Consider the following 13,618-nt stretch of genomic DNA (forward strand, 5'->3'; position numbering starts at 1 on the left):
AAATCTTTTATGAGACTAGTTAATCCTGACATCAAAACAAGATAAGGACACTACAGAAAAGTAAAACTATGGGAAAATCTCACTTATGAATGTAGACATAAAAATCCTTAAAAAAAAAAAATCTAGCAAGGAAAAAATTCATCAGCTAGTAGGATTGATCCCATCAAGGGCAATGTAAGACTAGAAAATGCACTCATGCAATTCATCCTATTAATAGATTTAGAAAAACATACCAATAAATGAAGAAAGAAAATTCCAGTTCAACACTTGTTCATGACAAAAGTCACTGCAAACTGGAAATTGAAGGAATCGTCTTTACCTTAATAAACAGTATCTATCAAAAACTCAGAGCAAAAAAAAAAAAAAAAACCAAACTCATAGCAAACATTGTACATGGTGGTAAAACTCAAGAAGCATTACATTTAAAGTCAGTAACAAGGCAAAAATGGCCTCTATTACCATTTTTATTCAATGTTGTTCTGGATGTCCTAGAAAGTGTAATCAATAAGAAAAATAAAGAAGTAAAAAAGTTTGAAAAGCAGAAATAAAATTACATTATTCATATGACAATTTCTAATATAATTGTCTACATAAAAACCCCAAAGGATTGATAAGCTATAAGAAAGTGCAATAAGGTTTCTGGATACAAAATCAACATACCAAAAGCAGTTAAGTACCTCTAAGCCAGTGACAAACTTTTAAAAATGTAATTTTAAAAACTCTCATTATGAACTACCTGGGATTAAATATATCCAAAAATGTTCAAGACTTTTACAAGGAAAACAGTAAAACTTTACAGAAGATTATAAAATAGTGTCTAAATAAATTCAAAATATGTTTGTTCAAGGAAGACTCAATATCACCAGTGTAACAATCACCCTTAAATAAATCAATACGTTCAATAAAATTCTGATAAAAATTCCAAGTCTTTCTCAGAAAATGACAAGTTAACCCTAAAATCCATATGGTATAACAAGGGTTGAAAAATAATCAAGCAAGCACTCAATAACTCTTAGCTATTTTCATCATCAGCACCACCATCATCATCATCTTCTTCATGTACCCAAACAAAACAAAGCGAGAACTTCAAGTCTCCCTAGTGATAATGATATTTAACGTCTGTAGTGATTTTCTTCTTAAAAAATGCAACTTGGAAAATGCACATGCCGTTTCATCAGTTATTGGAAAGATGTGTCCCATGACACTGCTGTTGTCAGCACACTTTTTTACTCACTAAAGATGACTCACCTGATAGTGTAATGCCAGGAGACAAAAAAGACACCATCTGAGTTTAAATCAGGAACAGAGGGTTTCTTTAGAATGAAGCAATACGCATAGAGCAGACATAGCTGTGCTATTTTCCTGAGAATTCAGAAGTTTTCCCACCATTTCCAGGTTGTAACATCTGGTATTTCACATATCTTTCTGAAAATGACTTTCTAAGGGTGAAGCCTGAAGGATTCCACTCAATGCTTAGGCCTATAATTTGATCTACATTCATTCACTTAGTAAATATTTATTGAGCATTTACTATGTGCCAGGTGGTATTCTAAATGCCAGAGATACAGCAGTAAGCAAAATGGATAGAAATGCCTTGCCCTCAAGGAGTTTATATTCTAGTTAGGGGAAGCAGAGGTAAGCAAGATAATTAACTAAAAATATATAGTATGTAAGACGGTGGTAAATGCTTAAAAGAAAAATTAGGCAGAATAGGGGACAGGCAGTATATGTGAGTATTTGGTAGTGGAAGAGGGGGGCATCTGGGAGAGAGGGATCAGGGGGGTCCTCGCTGAGAAGGTGACACTTGAGTAAAGACCTGAAGGAGATGAGGCAGTGAGGGAACAGTGTTCTGAAAAGAGGGAACAGTGTTCTGAAAAGAGGGAACAGCAAATACAAAGTGTTTGAGGAAAGAGTGTGTCTGGCTCATTCAGGAGACATCAGGAAGGCCATCATGACTGAAATAAAGTAGGCATAAGAGCAGAGTCACGGGAGAGGTTAGAGAAATAATGAGGAGGAACCCAACTGATGTTGGGTCTTAAACACCCTTATGAGGAATTGGATTTTACTTGGAGTGGTATGGGGAGCTACAGAAGGGTTTTGAGCAGAGGAGTCATGAGATCTGATTTAGGTTGTAAAGGATCCCTCTGGCTGTTGCATTGTCTGCAGACCAACGGGGGCTTTGGTGGAAGCTGGAAATCCAGGTAAGAGGCTATTGAAGTCCATTCACTGAGAGAAGGTACCTGGGCCAGCAAAGCATCAGAGGAGAACAGCTTCAAGCTTCCATGGTAGTATCTTCTCCCAACGTCCAGAGATTAGAGGAATTCAAGCCTCTCAAATGTCCTCCATGGTGCCAGGAATGCCCTAATGAGAAACCACATTATTTCAGGGTGAGATTTATCACAGCATATGGGAATAGTACTCACATGAGACAGCCACACCTAGGGGTGTGGAATAGATTCTGTTTTGCCTGACCCCAGCTGAAGACACAATCCTCTAGAAGACTCCTCCCTGAGGTGAAGGACCAGAAACCCAGGCCACAAATCCCCTGCAGAACCCTTGGAGAAAAGAGATTTCTGATAATAGATATATGGATGTAGTTAGATATAGACAAAAAGAAATACAAGGATAAATCCCTGTTGATTCATGATTATTTATTGACCTTCTACTATATGCCAGGCACTGCATTAAGACTTCAACATAAATTATCTTATTTAATTCGCTAAAACAACTCAGCATGGGAAGTATAAACCAGTCCAATTTTACGTATGGAAAATGAGGACCCAGAGAAAAGAGGTGACTTACTTGTCTATACATCATTAACTGCTGGAGTTAATATTTAAACTTGACCTGGCTCCAAAGCCACATGCTCCTTTCACCATCCCACACTGTCTTGAATTGGTTGACAGACACCGTTATTTCTGATAGTGGATTCTGGTGGACTTCAATGGAAGGCTTTTGTGGATGTGAGCCTTCTCTGAGCTGTCATCTTGACTTCTCTTTACTCTTAAGCAAATGGTGTGGAACAAGAGTCAGTCAACTTTTTCCTAAAGGATCAGATAGTAAATACTCCAGGCTTTACGGCCATATGGTCTCTGTTGCAACTTCTCAGCTCAGCTTTTGTAGCATGAATGCAGCCGTAGACAATACCCAAATGAATGGGTGGGGCTGTGTTCCAAGGAAAGTTTCTTAATAAAAACAGGCTGGACTTGGCCTCTGGGCCATAGTTTGTGGACCTCTGATGTAGAGGCTGAAAGAATGGCTTCAGGAACTAGGTTGACTGGGTCCAGTCCTGGTTCTACCACCAACTGAATGTGCAACCTTCAGGAAGTTATCTAATTTCACTATGTAAAATTGGGATAGGGTTGTTGTGAGGATCAAATAACTGAATATGGATGTTATTTAGAAACTCATGAAATGAAAAGTATTGTGTGCCTCCACCTTCAAGATTTTTAAAATTAAAACCAACCCAATCAAAAAAATGGGTGGAAGATGTAAATAGACATTTCTCCAAAGAAGACATACAGGTGGCCAAAAAAAGCACATGAAAAGATGCTCATCATCACTAATTATTAGAGAAATGTAAATCAAAACTACAATGAGGTATCACCTCACACTGGTCAGAATGACCATCATCAAAAAAATCTACAAACAATAAATGTTGGAGAGGGTGTGGAGAAAAGGGAACCCTCCTACAATGTTTTTGGGAATGTAAACTGGTACAGCCACTATGGAAAACAGTGTGGAGGTTCCTTAAAAAACTAAAAATAGAACTACCATATGATCCAGCAATCCCACTCCTAGGCATCTATCCTAAGAACACCATAATTTGAAAAGACACATGCACCCCAATGGTCATTGCAGCACTATTTACAATAGCCAGGACATGGAAGCAACATAAATGTCTATCAACAGAGGAATGGATGAAGAAGATGTGGTACAATGGAATATTACTCAGCCATAAAAAGAACAAACTAATGCCATTTGCAGCAACATGGATGGACCTAGAGATTGCCAAACTGAGTGAAGTAAGTCAGACACAGAAAGACAAATATCATATGATATCGCTTATATGTGGAATCTAAAAATAGGGTACAAATGAACTTAGTTACAAAACAGAAGTAGAGTCACAGATGTAGAAAACAAACTTATGGTTACCAGGGGGTAAGGGGGAGGTGGGTAGGGATAAGTTGGGAGACTGGGATTGACATATACACACTACTATATATAAAATAGATAACTAATAAGGACCTACTGTATAGCACAGGGAACTCTACTTAATACTCTGTAGTGGCCTATATGGGAAAAGAATCTAAAAACAGAGTGGATATATGTATACGTATAACTGATTCACTTTGCTGTACACCTGAAACTAACACAACATTGTAAATCAACTTTACTCCAATAAAAATTAAAAATAAAAAACAAACCGAGATTGAGTTTAGCACTGAATGAACTTCAGTCAAGGCAAGCCTGTGGACTTGAAGATCTCAAAGGAAAGAGCATATTGTTTTGCATCAGATCAGACTGAGTTTCTGAAAACACTCTTTACGTACTTAACCCAGTACATTTACTGGGTACCAACTATGTGCCAGGCACGGGACAAGAATGTAAGGTGCTAATACCCTGCCGTGCTCTGTGCTAATGTCTGCGATTGAGGGAGCACCCGTTTTGGAGATCACTGAAAAAAAACTTTCAGACAAAACAATTATTTTAATTTAGTGCTTTTGTGTTTCAAAACCAATCCACTAAGAAGTGACTCTGAGGTCCTTAAGTACAATTCACATCTGAATGTGATGCCAATTGAGTTTGGTCATTATAGTTTAACCACCAGGGTATTAATTGAAGCACTAGAAAATACCTCTGGTCAGTTTCATTATCTAATGGCACTTGGGTTTTCTAATGCATCTTAATAAGAGCTGTTGCATATGCATAGACCAGTCTAGGTTTTACAAGGAACAGTTGATGCTGATTAAGAAAAATTAAAACTGGCCACGTTCTCCTTAGACTTCAAGTACGGTTATTTTTCCTATTAATTTTTCCAGATATGATTGTGCTTTAAAATAATGGCTGGATTTCATTTAAAACTATTAGTATTGTTTTGTTTATCTATAAAATTAATTGCTATAAAAATTCTCTGCTGGCTTCATTTATATATCTGAATTGAGTTCCCTAGTATTAGTGAGTACAAGAGATGCATTCCCCTGAATATTAAATAATTTCTCAAAAAATGGTAGCTTTATACTAGAAATAAGATTTTGTTTTCCTTAACTTGACTTACTTTAAGAATTAAGTGTACCATTTGCTAATTAAATTACTCAGTATTGACTCTAAAACTTTTGGTTTAAAACTTGATTTGATAAAAAGCCATTTGAAACATTAGCTCATGTTGTTCTCAGAGTGTGGGAACACTGATATTCCATGCCCGATACACGATCTGGATTCCACAAAATTTTATTTTTGTTTTAAAACATACTGAAAGCATATTTTAAAATAAAAATACTTTAAGCTGTAATCATATCAATGTATTAACTACTGACTGGATTTGATTCAAATTTATGGGAGAAAAAAAAAGAAAGGAAACAAGAAATAACAAAGTCCTAACCTAATAGAAAGGAATTGTGAAAAGACCACTTTTCTCAAAGCTGGCCCTCGTTCAAGGTACATATGGTCACATAATCTTTTAAAAAGCACAGTTCAAGTCTCGATTTAATTTTGTAATAGCATAAATGGAATTACACTGCTGATGAAGTTCAGCGCTTAAGCGGAAGCGCACATCAGGCTGGCTGAGCGACCCTGACCCAGTGCACTTGGCCAGCAAGGCAGCCAGGGCGCCTCTATGGGTTGCCTTCCCTGAACTAAATCACAGTCACTGGGCTAGATGGGATCCTTCATATTAACGGCGTCCCAGTCACCTTGTAAACACAATCATAATGCAGGGTTAATAACTACTTTACAGGAATGGATTATGTACTCTGTTTCCCCTCTTTGTATTTTTTGGGTACCAGGGATTAGCTAATGGAAAAAAGCATTGGCTCTCATAGAAGAGATCCAGGGTGAACTCTGGGTGGAGACGGGGTAAATTTTCTAACGTTCAAATCTGCCTGAGTTCTGTAATTTTCTCAACGTCTATCTTGAAGGCCCGTCTCCATATGGCTACTAAGGAACACAAGGGACCTGCTGATGACCTTCCTTTCTTTCGTAGATGAGGCAACTAAAATATAAGTGCTTACCTTCGGCCATGGCTCATACCCTAGGTAGCTAGAGGCTGTTTCTTCTGCTTTCAGCCATGGCCTTTGGGTCAACACCATCCTTTGGTGTACAGATCACCAACCTAGACTCCCTCCTTCTCTGGCACTGTCAACACATGCTTCAGTGATAGCACGTGTCACAGTGTCTTGGTGTTTCCCCTGTAGACCTGGAATTCTTCAAGGGATTGTGTTTTATTGTCTCTGTATTCTCAACATCTAGAACAGGGTCTATCACATATTTAAAAATGGAAGTATGACCAGAGGACTGTCTACACACAAGGACAAATCTTGATGCTTTACATTTATTAACCCACGGAGACTTGTTTTTCAGATGAGAAAACAGACTCAACAAAGTTAGATAATCTACCCAGGATCTCATAACCAGTAAGTGGCAAAATGGGATTTGGACCCAAATCTGTCTCGCAAACCCAAGCCCTTTGTATCACACCCAGAAATAATGTAATGTAAGGCAGAAAACGACACATTCCTGCAGGATTTGTATTTGAAGTACCTTGAGACTTGGAAAAGGGATCACCATCGGTCAGGAAAATTCCTTGGCGTATCTACCCTCCAGGAATTTCAAATAACAGCCGAGTCCAAGAGCCTTCTCCCTGCCGATTTTCCAGTGGGAGTTGGTCCATGGCAGTGTGCTGCACCTTTTTGCCATTAGACCTGAGAGCCATAGGAGATTAGCCCCGGGAGTTTCAGTGGAGGAGGAAGAGAACACTGTGGTCTGCTTAATCAGCAAGCGTGCCAAAGTCCTTTCAGTAAGCCCCAAATAGCTGTGCTAATGCAGAGCAGACAGCAGCCCATGAGCCACTTAGTGATCGAGCTTTACCCTCACAGTAGTGGGGAAATCCAACCGCGGCTCATGCAGCAAGCTGACTGCCAGAAAGCCACTCGCTGGTCACAATGCCGTCCCCCGTCTGCCACCCTGTGCCCTGCTCTCTCCTCAGAAACCACCGAACTGCCCGTCAAAGTTATGAAGCCAATATTTGATCATTCAACCCCATTTCGGCCAAGTGCATGCTGACTGGCCATGAGCCACGACACCAACTTACATTGTGAAACAAACTAGATTTGTGGTGATATTTCTGGCCTTTGGGACTGATATCACAAGATGAATGGACACCTTCTCAAAACTTGCTGATGTGCTTTCATCCAGACAAAAGTCTTCTGGTCCAAATGAAGCAGGGTAATTTACAGAGGAACTATTTTTGTGTTTCTGACACTATTACCTTGCTTTTTTTTTTTTTTTTTTTTTTTTACAATCAATGCTTGTGTTCACTTTCTAACTCTTGTTTAAAAAATATCTTCTTAGGGCTTCCCTGGTGGCGCAGTGGTTTGGAATCCGCCTGCCAATGCAGGGGACACGGGTTCAAGCCCTGGTCTGGGAAGATCCTACATGCTGCGGAGCAACTAAGCCCGTGTGCCACAGCTACTCAGCCTGCGCTCTAGAGCCCGCGAGCCACAACTACTGAAGCCCACGTGCCTAGAGCTGGTGCTCTGCAACAAGAGAAACCACCGCAATGAGAAGCTCGCGCACCAAAACAGAGAGTAGCCCCTGCTCGCCGCAACTAGAGAAAGCCCGTGTGCAGCAACAAAGACCCAACACAGCCAAAAGTAAATAAATAAATTAATTAATTAAAAAAAAATATCCTCTTAGAAATTAAAAGTCATCTCTTTTCTACTTTAAATAAGATAATAAGAGGCAATCGCTCACCATGCTTCCCTTTTTGCTTTGATTGCCAGGAAGCTCCAAACCAAAAAATATTCTTTAGTTGCAAACATTTTCCCTTAGCTTAGATTGAGCCACCGTAATCGTAACTCACCACCCTCTTATTACTCAGCTTTGCTCTTTTTCTGTTCTGTTTACTGTTTCTGTCCTTTTTGGGGGTGGAAGCTACCTACTTCCTTTTTGAAAGGCAGAGGGGTATAAATAATTGAATCATTCTTAACCGCAGTACACACTGCAGATAAATGTAGCCTTTCAGAAATGATCTCTCTCTTCACCCTGCTGCTCTCAAATTCCCGATGGCACACCCTTCATCTGAGCAGAGAATCACTGGCTGATTCTGTACCTTGCATTTGGCCTCCAGCCTAGACCTCAGACACACAAGCTGAATTAGAGCCCTTCTTTGAGTACTCAGGAGGATCAATGTCATTGCCACTGGCAGTTCCCTGGCTCCTCCTGCAGCCTCCTTCCAACAGGTTACGGGATCAAGAAACTTTGATGGTTGTTATCACTTATTATGGTTGACATACAAGCATCTGAGAATAGCATCTATTTTAATGTCTGAATTATTTTTTTCTCAAATTAATGGGCAAGATCCTAAAACTCTCCCAATTACAAAAGACGATTTGATGAATCACAAATAAAACCCCTTTGAGCATAAACGAATAAGGTTTGAGCCACTTCGAGTTATTTTTCTTGTCTGATAAAACCATTATCACATTTACAGCTTTGACAATGCTGAACCACATTCCTTTGATCATCTTATAAAATTAATTGATCTTGCTTATCTGTTGTTCTATTTTAAATCATTTAATTGAGGATATTAAGAGAAGTAATGGTAACAACTAAGGCATTTATTAAGCACTGATGTTCAAACTTGCAAAGTGATTTTCATAATCTGAATTGCTCTATCACCAAATTCTTTTCTTGTGGGAATTTACATATAGAGCACCTCCAGCCACAGATAATTTTCTGTTGCTTAACATTCTAAAGGACAGACATACGCTGTGGCAAATCACTGCAGCTATACCTAATTTTAATTATTCTTTTAAATCAGATAGATACCCTGCAGTGAAATTCTTATAGTTAAATACAAATTAAAAGTTTCTAAAAACCTTAATTTCAACTTCAAATTTAAATGCAAATGAATGCATGGGTATGGAAAGAATCTCCCTCCCCTGCCCCCTCCAAAATTAGGAGGGAATTCTCTAAAAGCTTAGGTTGATCACAAAACCTTATTTTGGCCCCCAAAAGGCCCTTGGGCCCCAAAGCCACTCCATTTTGCAGTGCCTGGTCAATGACACCAACTAGATAAGCTGGAAGACTCAGTTTTCCCAAGTGACAGGTGCCCAAGAGAATTATTTTAGTGTGGGTTCCCCTGGAAATAGACCCTGAGACAAGAATTCACGTGTAAGTCGTAGGGAAGTGGTCTCAGGAAACAGGGCAGTAGAATGGAGGAGTGAGACAGGGGAAGGAAGGCAGCCAGCCAATAAAGGGTGTGTTACTGAGCCAGTCAAACTGGGGCTCTATCCTGCTGGAGAGTACGGAGAGCCAGTATAGAACGTCCATGGGTCTCAGAGTTATCCTGTCTGACGGGCGAGGGAGCTGAGGTATTTATCCACCACTCCCATCAGTTATTAACGTGAGCTGCTTCTGAAAAGGGTCATCTCCCTGGCACTGAAATCCTTGTGTGTGAACTGAGTGGATGCTTTGGCCTGAGAAAGACCCCAGGCAAAGGGACATAGGGGCTGAGCATCCCTGAGGGCCCTGAAGTAATAAGACCCCACAAGCACCACTAGCATCCACTACAAAGAGCTAGCTTAGAAGTTTCAAACTAGCAGTCCACTGGCTGAACACAGCCTGCAGGTATGTTTTAGTTGACCCATACTAAGTTTTTTTTAACATTGGAAAGTTTTACCCGAGAATTAGGATTTCTGCATTCTCTTGAAATTTTTGATCTAATTAATCTAGGACAAGAATGGAGACTTTGAAGTGAATTAACTAGGCAATATTTGGTGAGTAAACCATATATACCAAGTATTTACCCTGTGGCAGGCACAAAAGACCCTAAGACTAGGTCCTTATCTTCCAGGAAGTGACAGACCATACCGTGCAACAAAGCTGTATCAAGGCCTTATCTGCAGCTCAAAGAGAAGATGTAGCACAAGGTGGACCAATTCTCAGAGTCTTAAGACGATTGCACCAAGCTTCATGCTCCCAGGGACCAGTCTGCCCTCCGGGCCTACCCACATTTTGACGATCGTAGCAAGCATTTATAGAGCACTAGCCCGGCACTCTTTTCAAGTGCAGTGTATGCACTTAGACTCACTGGATTCTCCTATGGGGTAGGAACCGTACTTCACATAAAGAAGTTGATGCTCAGCTAATTTAAGTAACTTGCCCAAGGTAGCACAGCAGGAAGCAATCTGAATGCAGTGGGATTTGAATGCAGAGGTTGGCCCTTCAGAATTCGACTGCACTGCCTCCCAAAGCTTACCAGATGCAGGACTAAATTCTATCTCCTCTCTCAGGTTCTGGTTGCTCCTCCAACTAGAGTAGTCTTGTCATCCTGGAAATTTAGGACCCAGCTTCCTGGCTCCCTTGGAGCCTCCTCTGAAATCCTGGTCCACTGCAATCTCAAAGCTTTGCTGAATTCCTTATAGCACTTTTAGTCTGAACTCTACAACCTGACCCTGAGCCCCATGCGGTCACCTCCTGTTGCTGACAGGGGTTGCAGTTGTAGGGGGTAGGAGAAAAATATGTAACACTTGTACGAAACCACAACTAGCAAGACTAAAGTCTCATCCCAAAATAATAAAATACATTAACATATTTTATAGCACGCATCCAAGTCAAAGTTTTAAAAGGCATCTGTTTCTGAAACAAATCAGCTTCTTTGCTATTAAAAACTACCCTGGAAGGAGACATTGGCTGTGACCTCAAAGTGCCCTGAGAAAGATATGCCCTCAATTTTTATGCCATAGATCCATACTGAAGTTTTCAAATTTGCTTTTATTGATTCAAAGAATTTAATGGCATCTGTTCCCGAAATCCTGCTGCTTTGTTTTCCTGATCAACAAAATGTTGCCTTTTCACAAATAATCAAGGTACTCAGGACACACTTTTCTGGACTGTCCTACACCCAAAATTCACAGGGACATAATTCTCTCTGCATAATACCCCAGGGTGCCCTGCAGCAAATTCAAAAGTCTTCAGGGGCAGGTAGGTTATGAGAGCAAGGGAGGTGACCCAGGCACCTTCAGCAAATTGGATGTCACAGGATGGCTCCTCTCATGGGACCATCCATATCTCAGCGCCAGCCAAGTGTTACCCTGCAGGAAGGCGAGTGCCTTTCTACTACTGAGGGAAACCCAGCAATTCATATTGTAATCTAAAAGCTCCCAGGTTTTAAACATTGCCAACTAGTTTAATTGTACTGTAAATGCAACACAGGCTGGATTCACACTTGTGTGAGCTGCAGGGACCCAGCCCACAGGCCACCAGAACATGGAGCGTGGTCTGCAGACAATCATTACGCTGTTTAAGAGTGTGAACTTGTCACATACCAGTGATGGCAGAGTTTTGAGTCTTGAAATCTACATGTAAAACAAAGGCTGTTCTCTAGTAGGTCTGTGTCTTTATTCCCATCTTGGGGATATGGGGAGGGGGAAGGGTAAGATGTGACAGGGTGAGTGAGTGGCATGGACATATATACACTACCAAATGTAAAATAGATAGCTAGTGGGAAGCAGTCGCATAGCACAGGGAGATCAGCTCGGTGCTTTGTGACCACCTAGAGGGGTGGGATAGGGAGGGTGGGAGGGAGGGAGACGTAAGAGGGAAGAGATATGGGAACATATGTATATGTATAATTGATTCACTTTGTTATAAAGCAGAAACTAACACACCATTGTAAAGCAATTATACTCCAATAAAGATGTTAAAAAAAAAAAAAAGGCTGTGATTGCAGAGGGACATTATCCTTCTCTCGGGGTATTTCATAGTTAGTCCTTGTGCATTATATTTTTCCTTCTCAATATGTAAACACCCAAAGGAGACTTGAGTCTGTCGATTGAGTGATTCTTTTCTTCAACAAAAATTTACGGGCACCTACCACATGCCAGGTACTGCTCCAGACTCTGGGGAAACAACAGTTAACAAAAAGACCGAAACTCTCTGCCTCTGTGGGACTTAACTCTTAATTCAGAAGAGGAAGTCCACCACCCCCAGGGGAAAATAGGAGTCAGGACAGGTCCTGGATATAGACACATTGAAAGGACTGATGTTCCTTGGTGCTGAGCTCAATGTGGCCTGGCTTTACCAGCTGCCCAGCCTGCTATCCATTTCTGCATCAAAATCGGGAACCTCACAGTTATTTCTGGAGCCGCATTTTGCCTACACGTAGCTATAACCCAAGCCAGATTGCATATCAACCCTAGCACTTTCCCTGCTTCGTCCCTGCCTGTACTTTGGAGCTGTACACAGTAGCTTTGATTGTTTCACTGAAAGCAATTTAGCAGATGAAATATCTCCCCGCAAAGAATGATGGTCCCTTAACCTGTCCTTTCAGGCTGAAGTCACCGGGAGATGCTAAAGGAGCATGTGTTTTATTGGACAAGAGTTACATCTGCTACAACAGCGGAAACCCAACCTTAAAGCTCACTGCCTGGCGCCACTTTGAACTCGGTGTGCTGGTGAGATGGCACTGGGGGTAATAGTAAACCTGATAGCTCAGAGCTGAAACACAAGGCTGTACAGACAGCAAAATAGCAAAGCGGTTATTTGCTGTGATTATGATCATAACCCAAACACGGGACTCAGACCTTCATTTTGCTCCAGAGATGGGCGCATACAGTGTGGAAGTTTTTTAGCTGCTTTTTTGGCTGACAGAGCTAAGGCATTTCAATGACACATAGCAAATCAAAGTGAATCTCTCCCCCACCCCAGTTACCGTCTTTGCAGAAATAACACAAACTCATGGACACCACAACAGAACAAGGAGTCAAGGAGTAGTGTATCTACTAAAAGGAATTTGAGAAATTGTTGGTTAAGGCAAATCTTCTTTCCTCATGGAAAATACTGGATGTGGACATAGTAAGATCAAAAAAATCAGAGTTCAATTTTTAGCTGCATCTATGCTGCATCTATGCTGCATAAACAGAAGGTTGTTCTACTTGTTCTGTGATGTTGATTTCTTCTCCAGTTGCCATGGGCTGTCCATGTGTCATTCTCACTGCAGAATACACAGCCTTAGCAAGCATCTCCATGGTGTTGGGGGGCATTTTATGGCCCAAGGAAGCTAAGCTATCTCCCCAAAGTCACACATCAAACATCTCCTCTGTGCCAAGCAGTGCCCTAAGTGCTGAAACTGAGACAGGACTAACACATGGGTCTAGTGAGGAAGCATGAAGCATCACTACTCCGTGAAGTAGAGACTGAACAAGGTGAGGGGAAGCCCAAAGGTGAGTGACACGAACTTCAGGGATGCTGATGACACGTCCAGTGCCTTCTGTCTGCAACAGCATCCCATTCTCCTTTTAAAATAATTACTTATTTTTATTTAGGAGCCATTTAGTTTCGCTAATCTAACATGGGTACTTGAAAGAATAGTGTGTATGTTCTGGGGATTTAGGGC

General features: G+C 40.9%; 1 long non-coding RNA gene across 1 annotated transcript in view; it reads right to left on the reverse strand.

Annotated features, from left to right (window-relative positions):
- Positions 1-2,285: 2,285 nt before the first annotated feature.
- LOC132353501 (uncharacterized) overlaps positions 2,286-13,618 on the reverse strand; it is a 44,144-nt gene continuing 32,811 nt past the window's right edge. Inside the window, exon 3 of the long non-coding RNA XR_009499041.1 lies at positions 2,286-2,361. This is a non-coding gene — a long non-coding RNA (uncharacterized LOC132353501). The remainder of the gene's footprint in view (positions 2,362-13,618) is intronic.

This window comes from Balaenoptera ricei, chromosome 19 (genome assembly GCF_028023285.1).
Source record: "Balaenoptera ricei isolate mBalRic1 chromosome 19, mBalRic1.hap2, whole genome shotgun sequence".
Taxonomy (NCBI): Eukaryota; Metazoa; Chordata; class Mammalia; order Artiodactyla; family Balaenopteridae; genus Balaenoptera; species Balaenoptera ricei.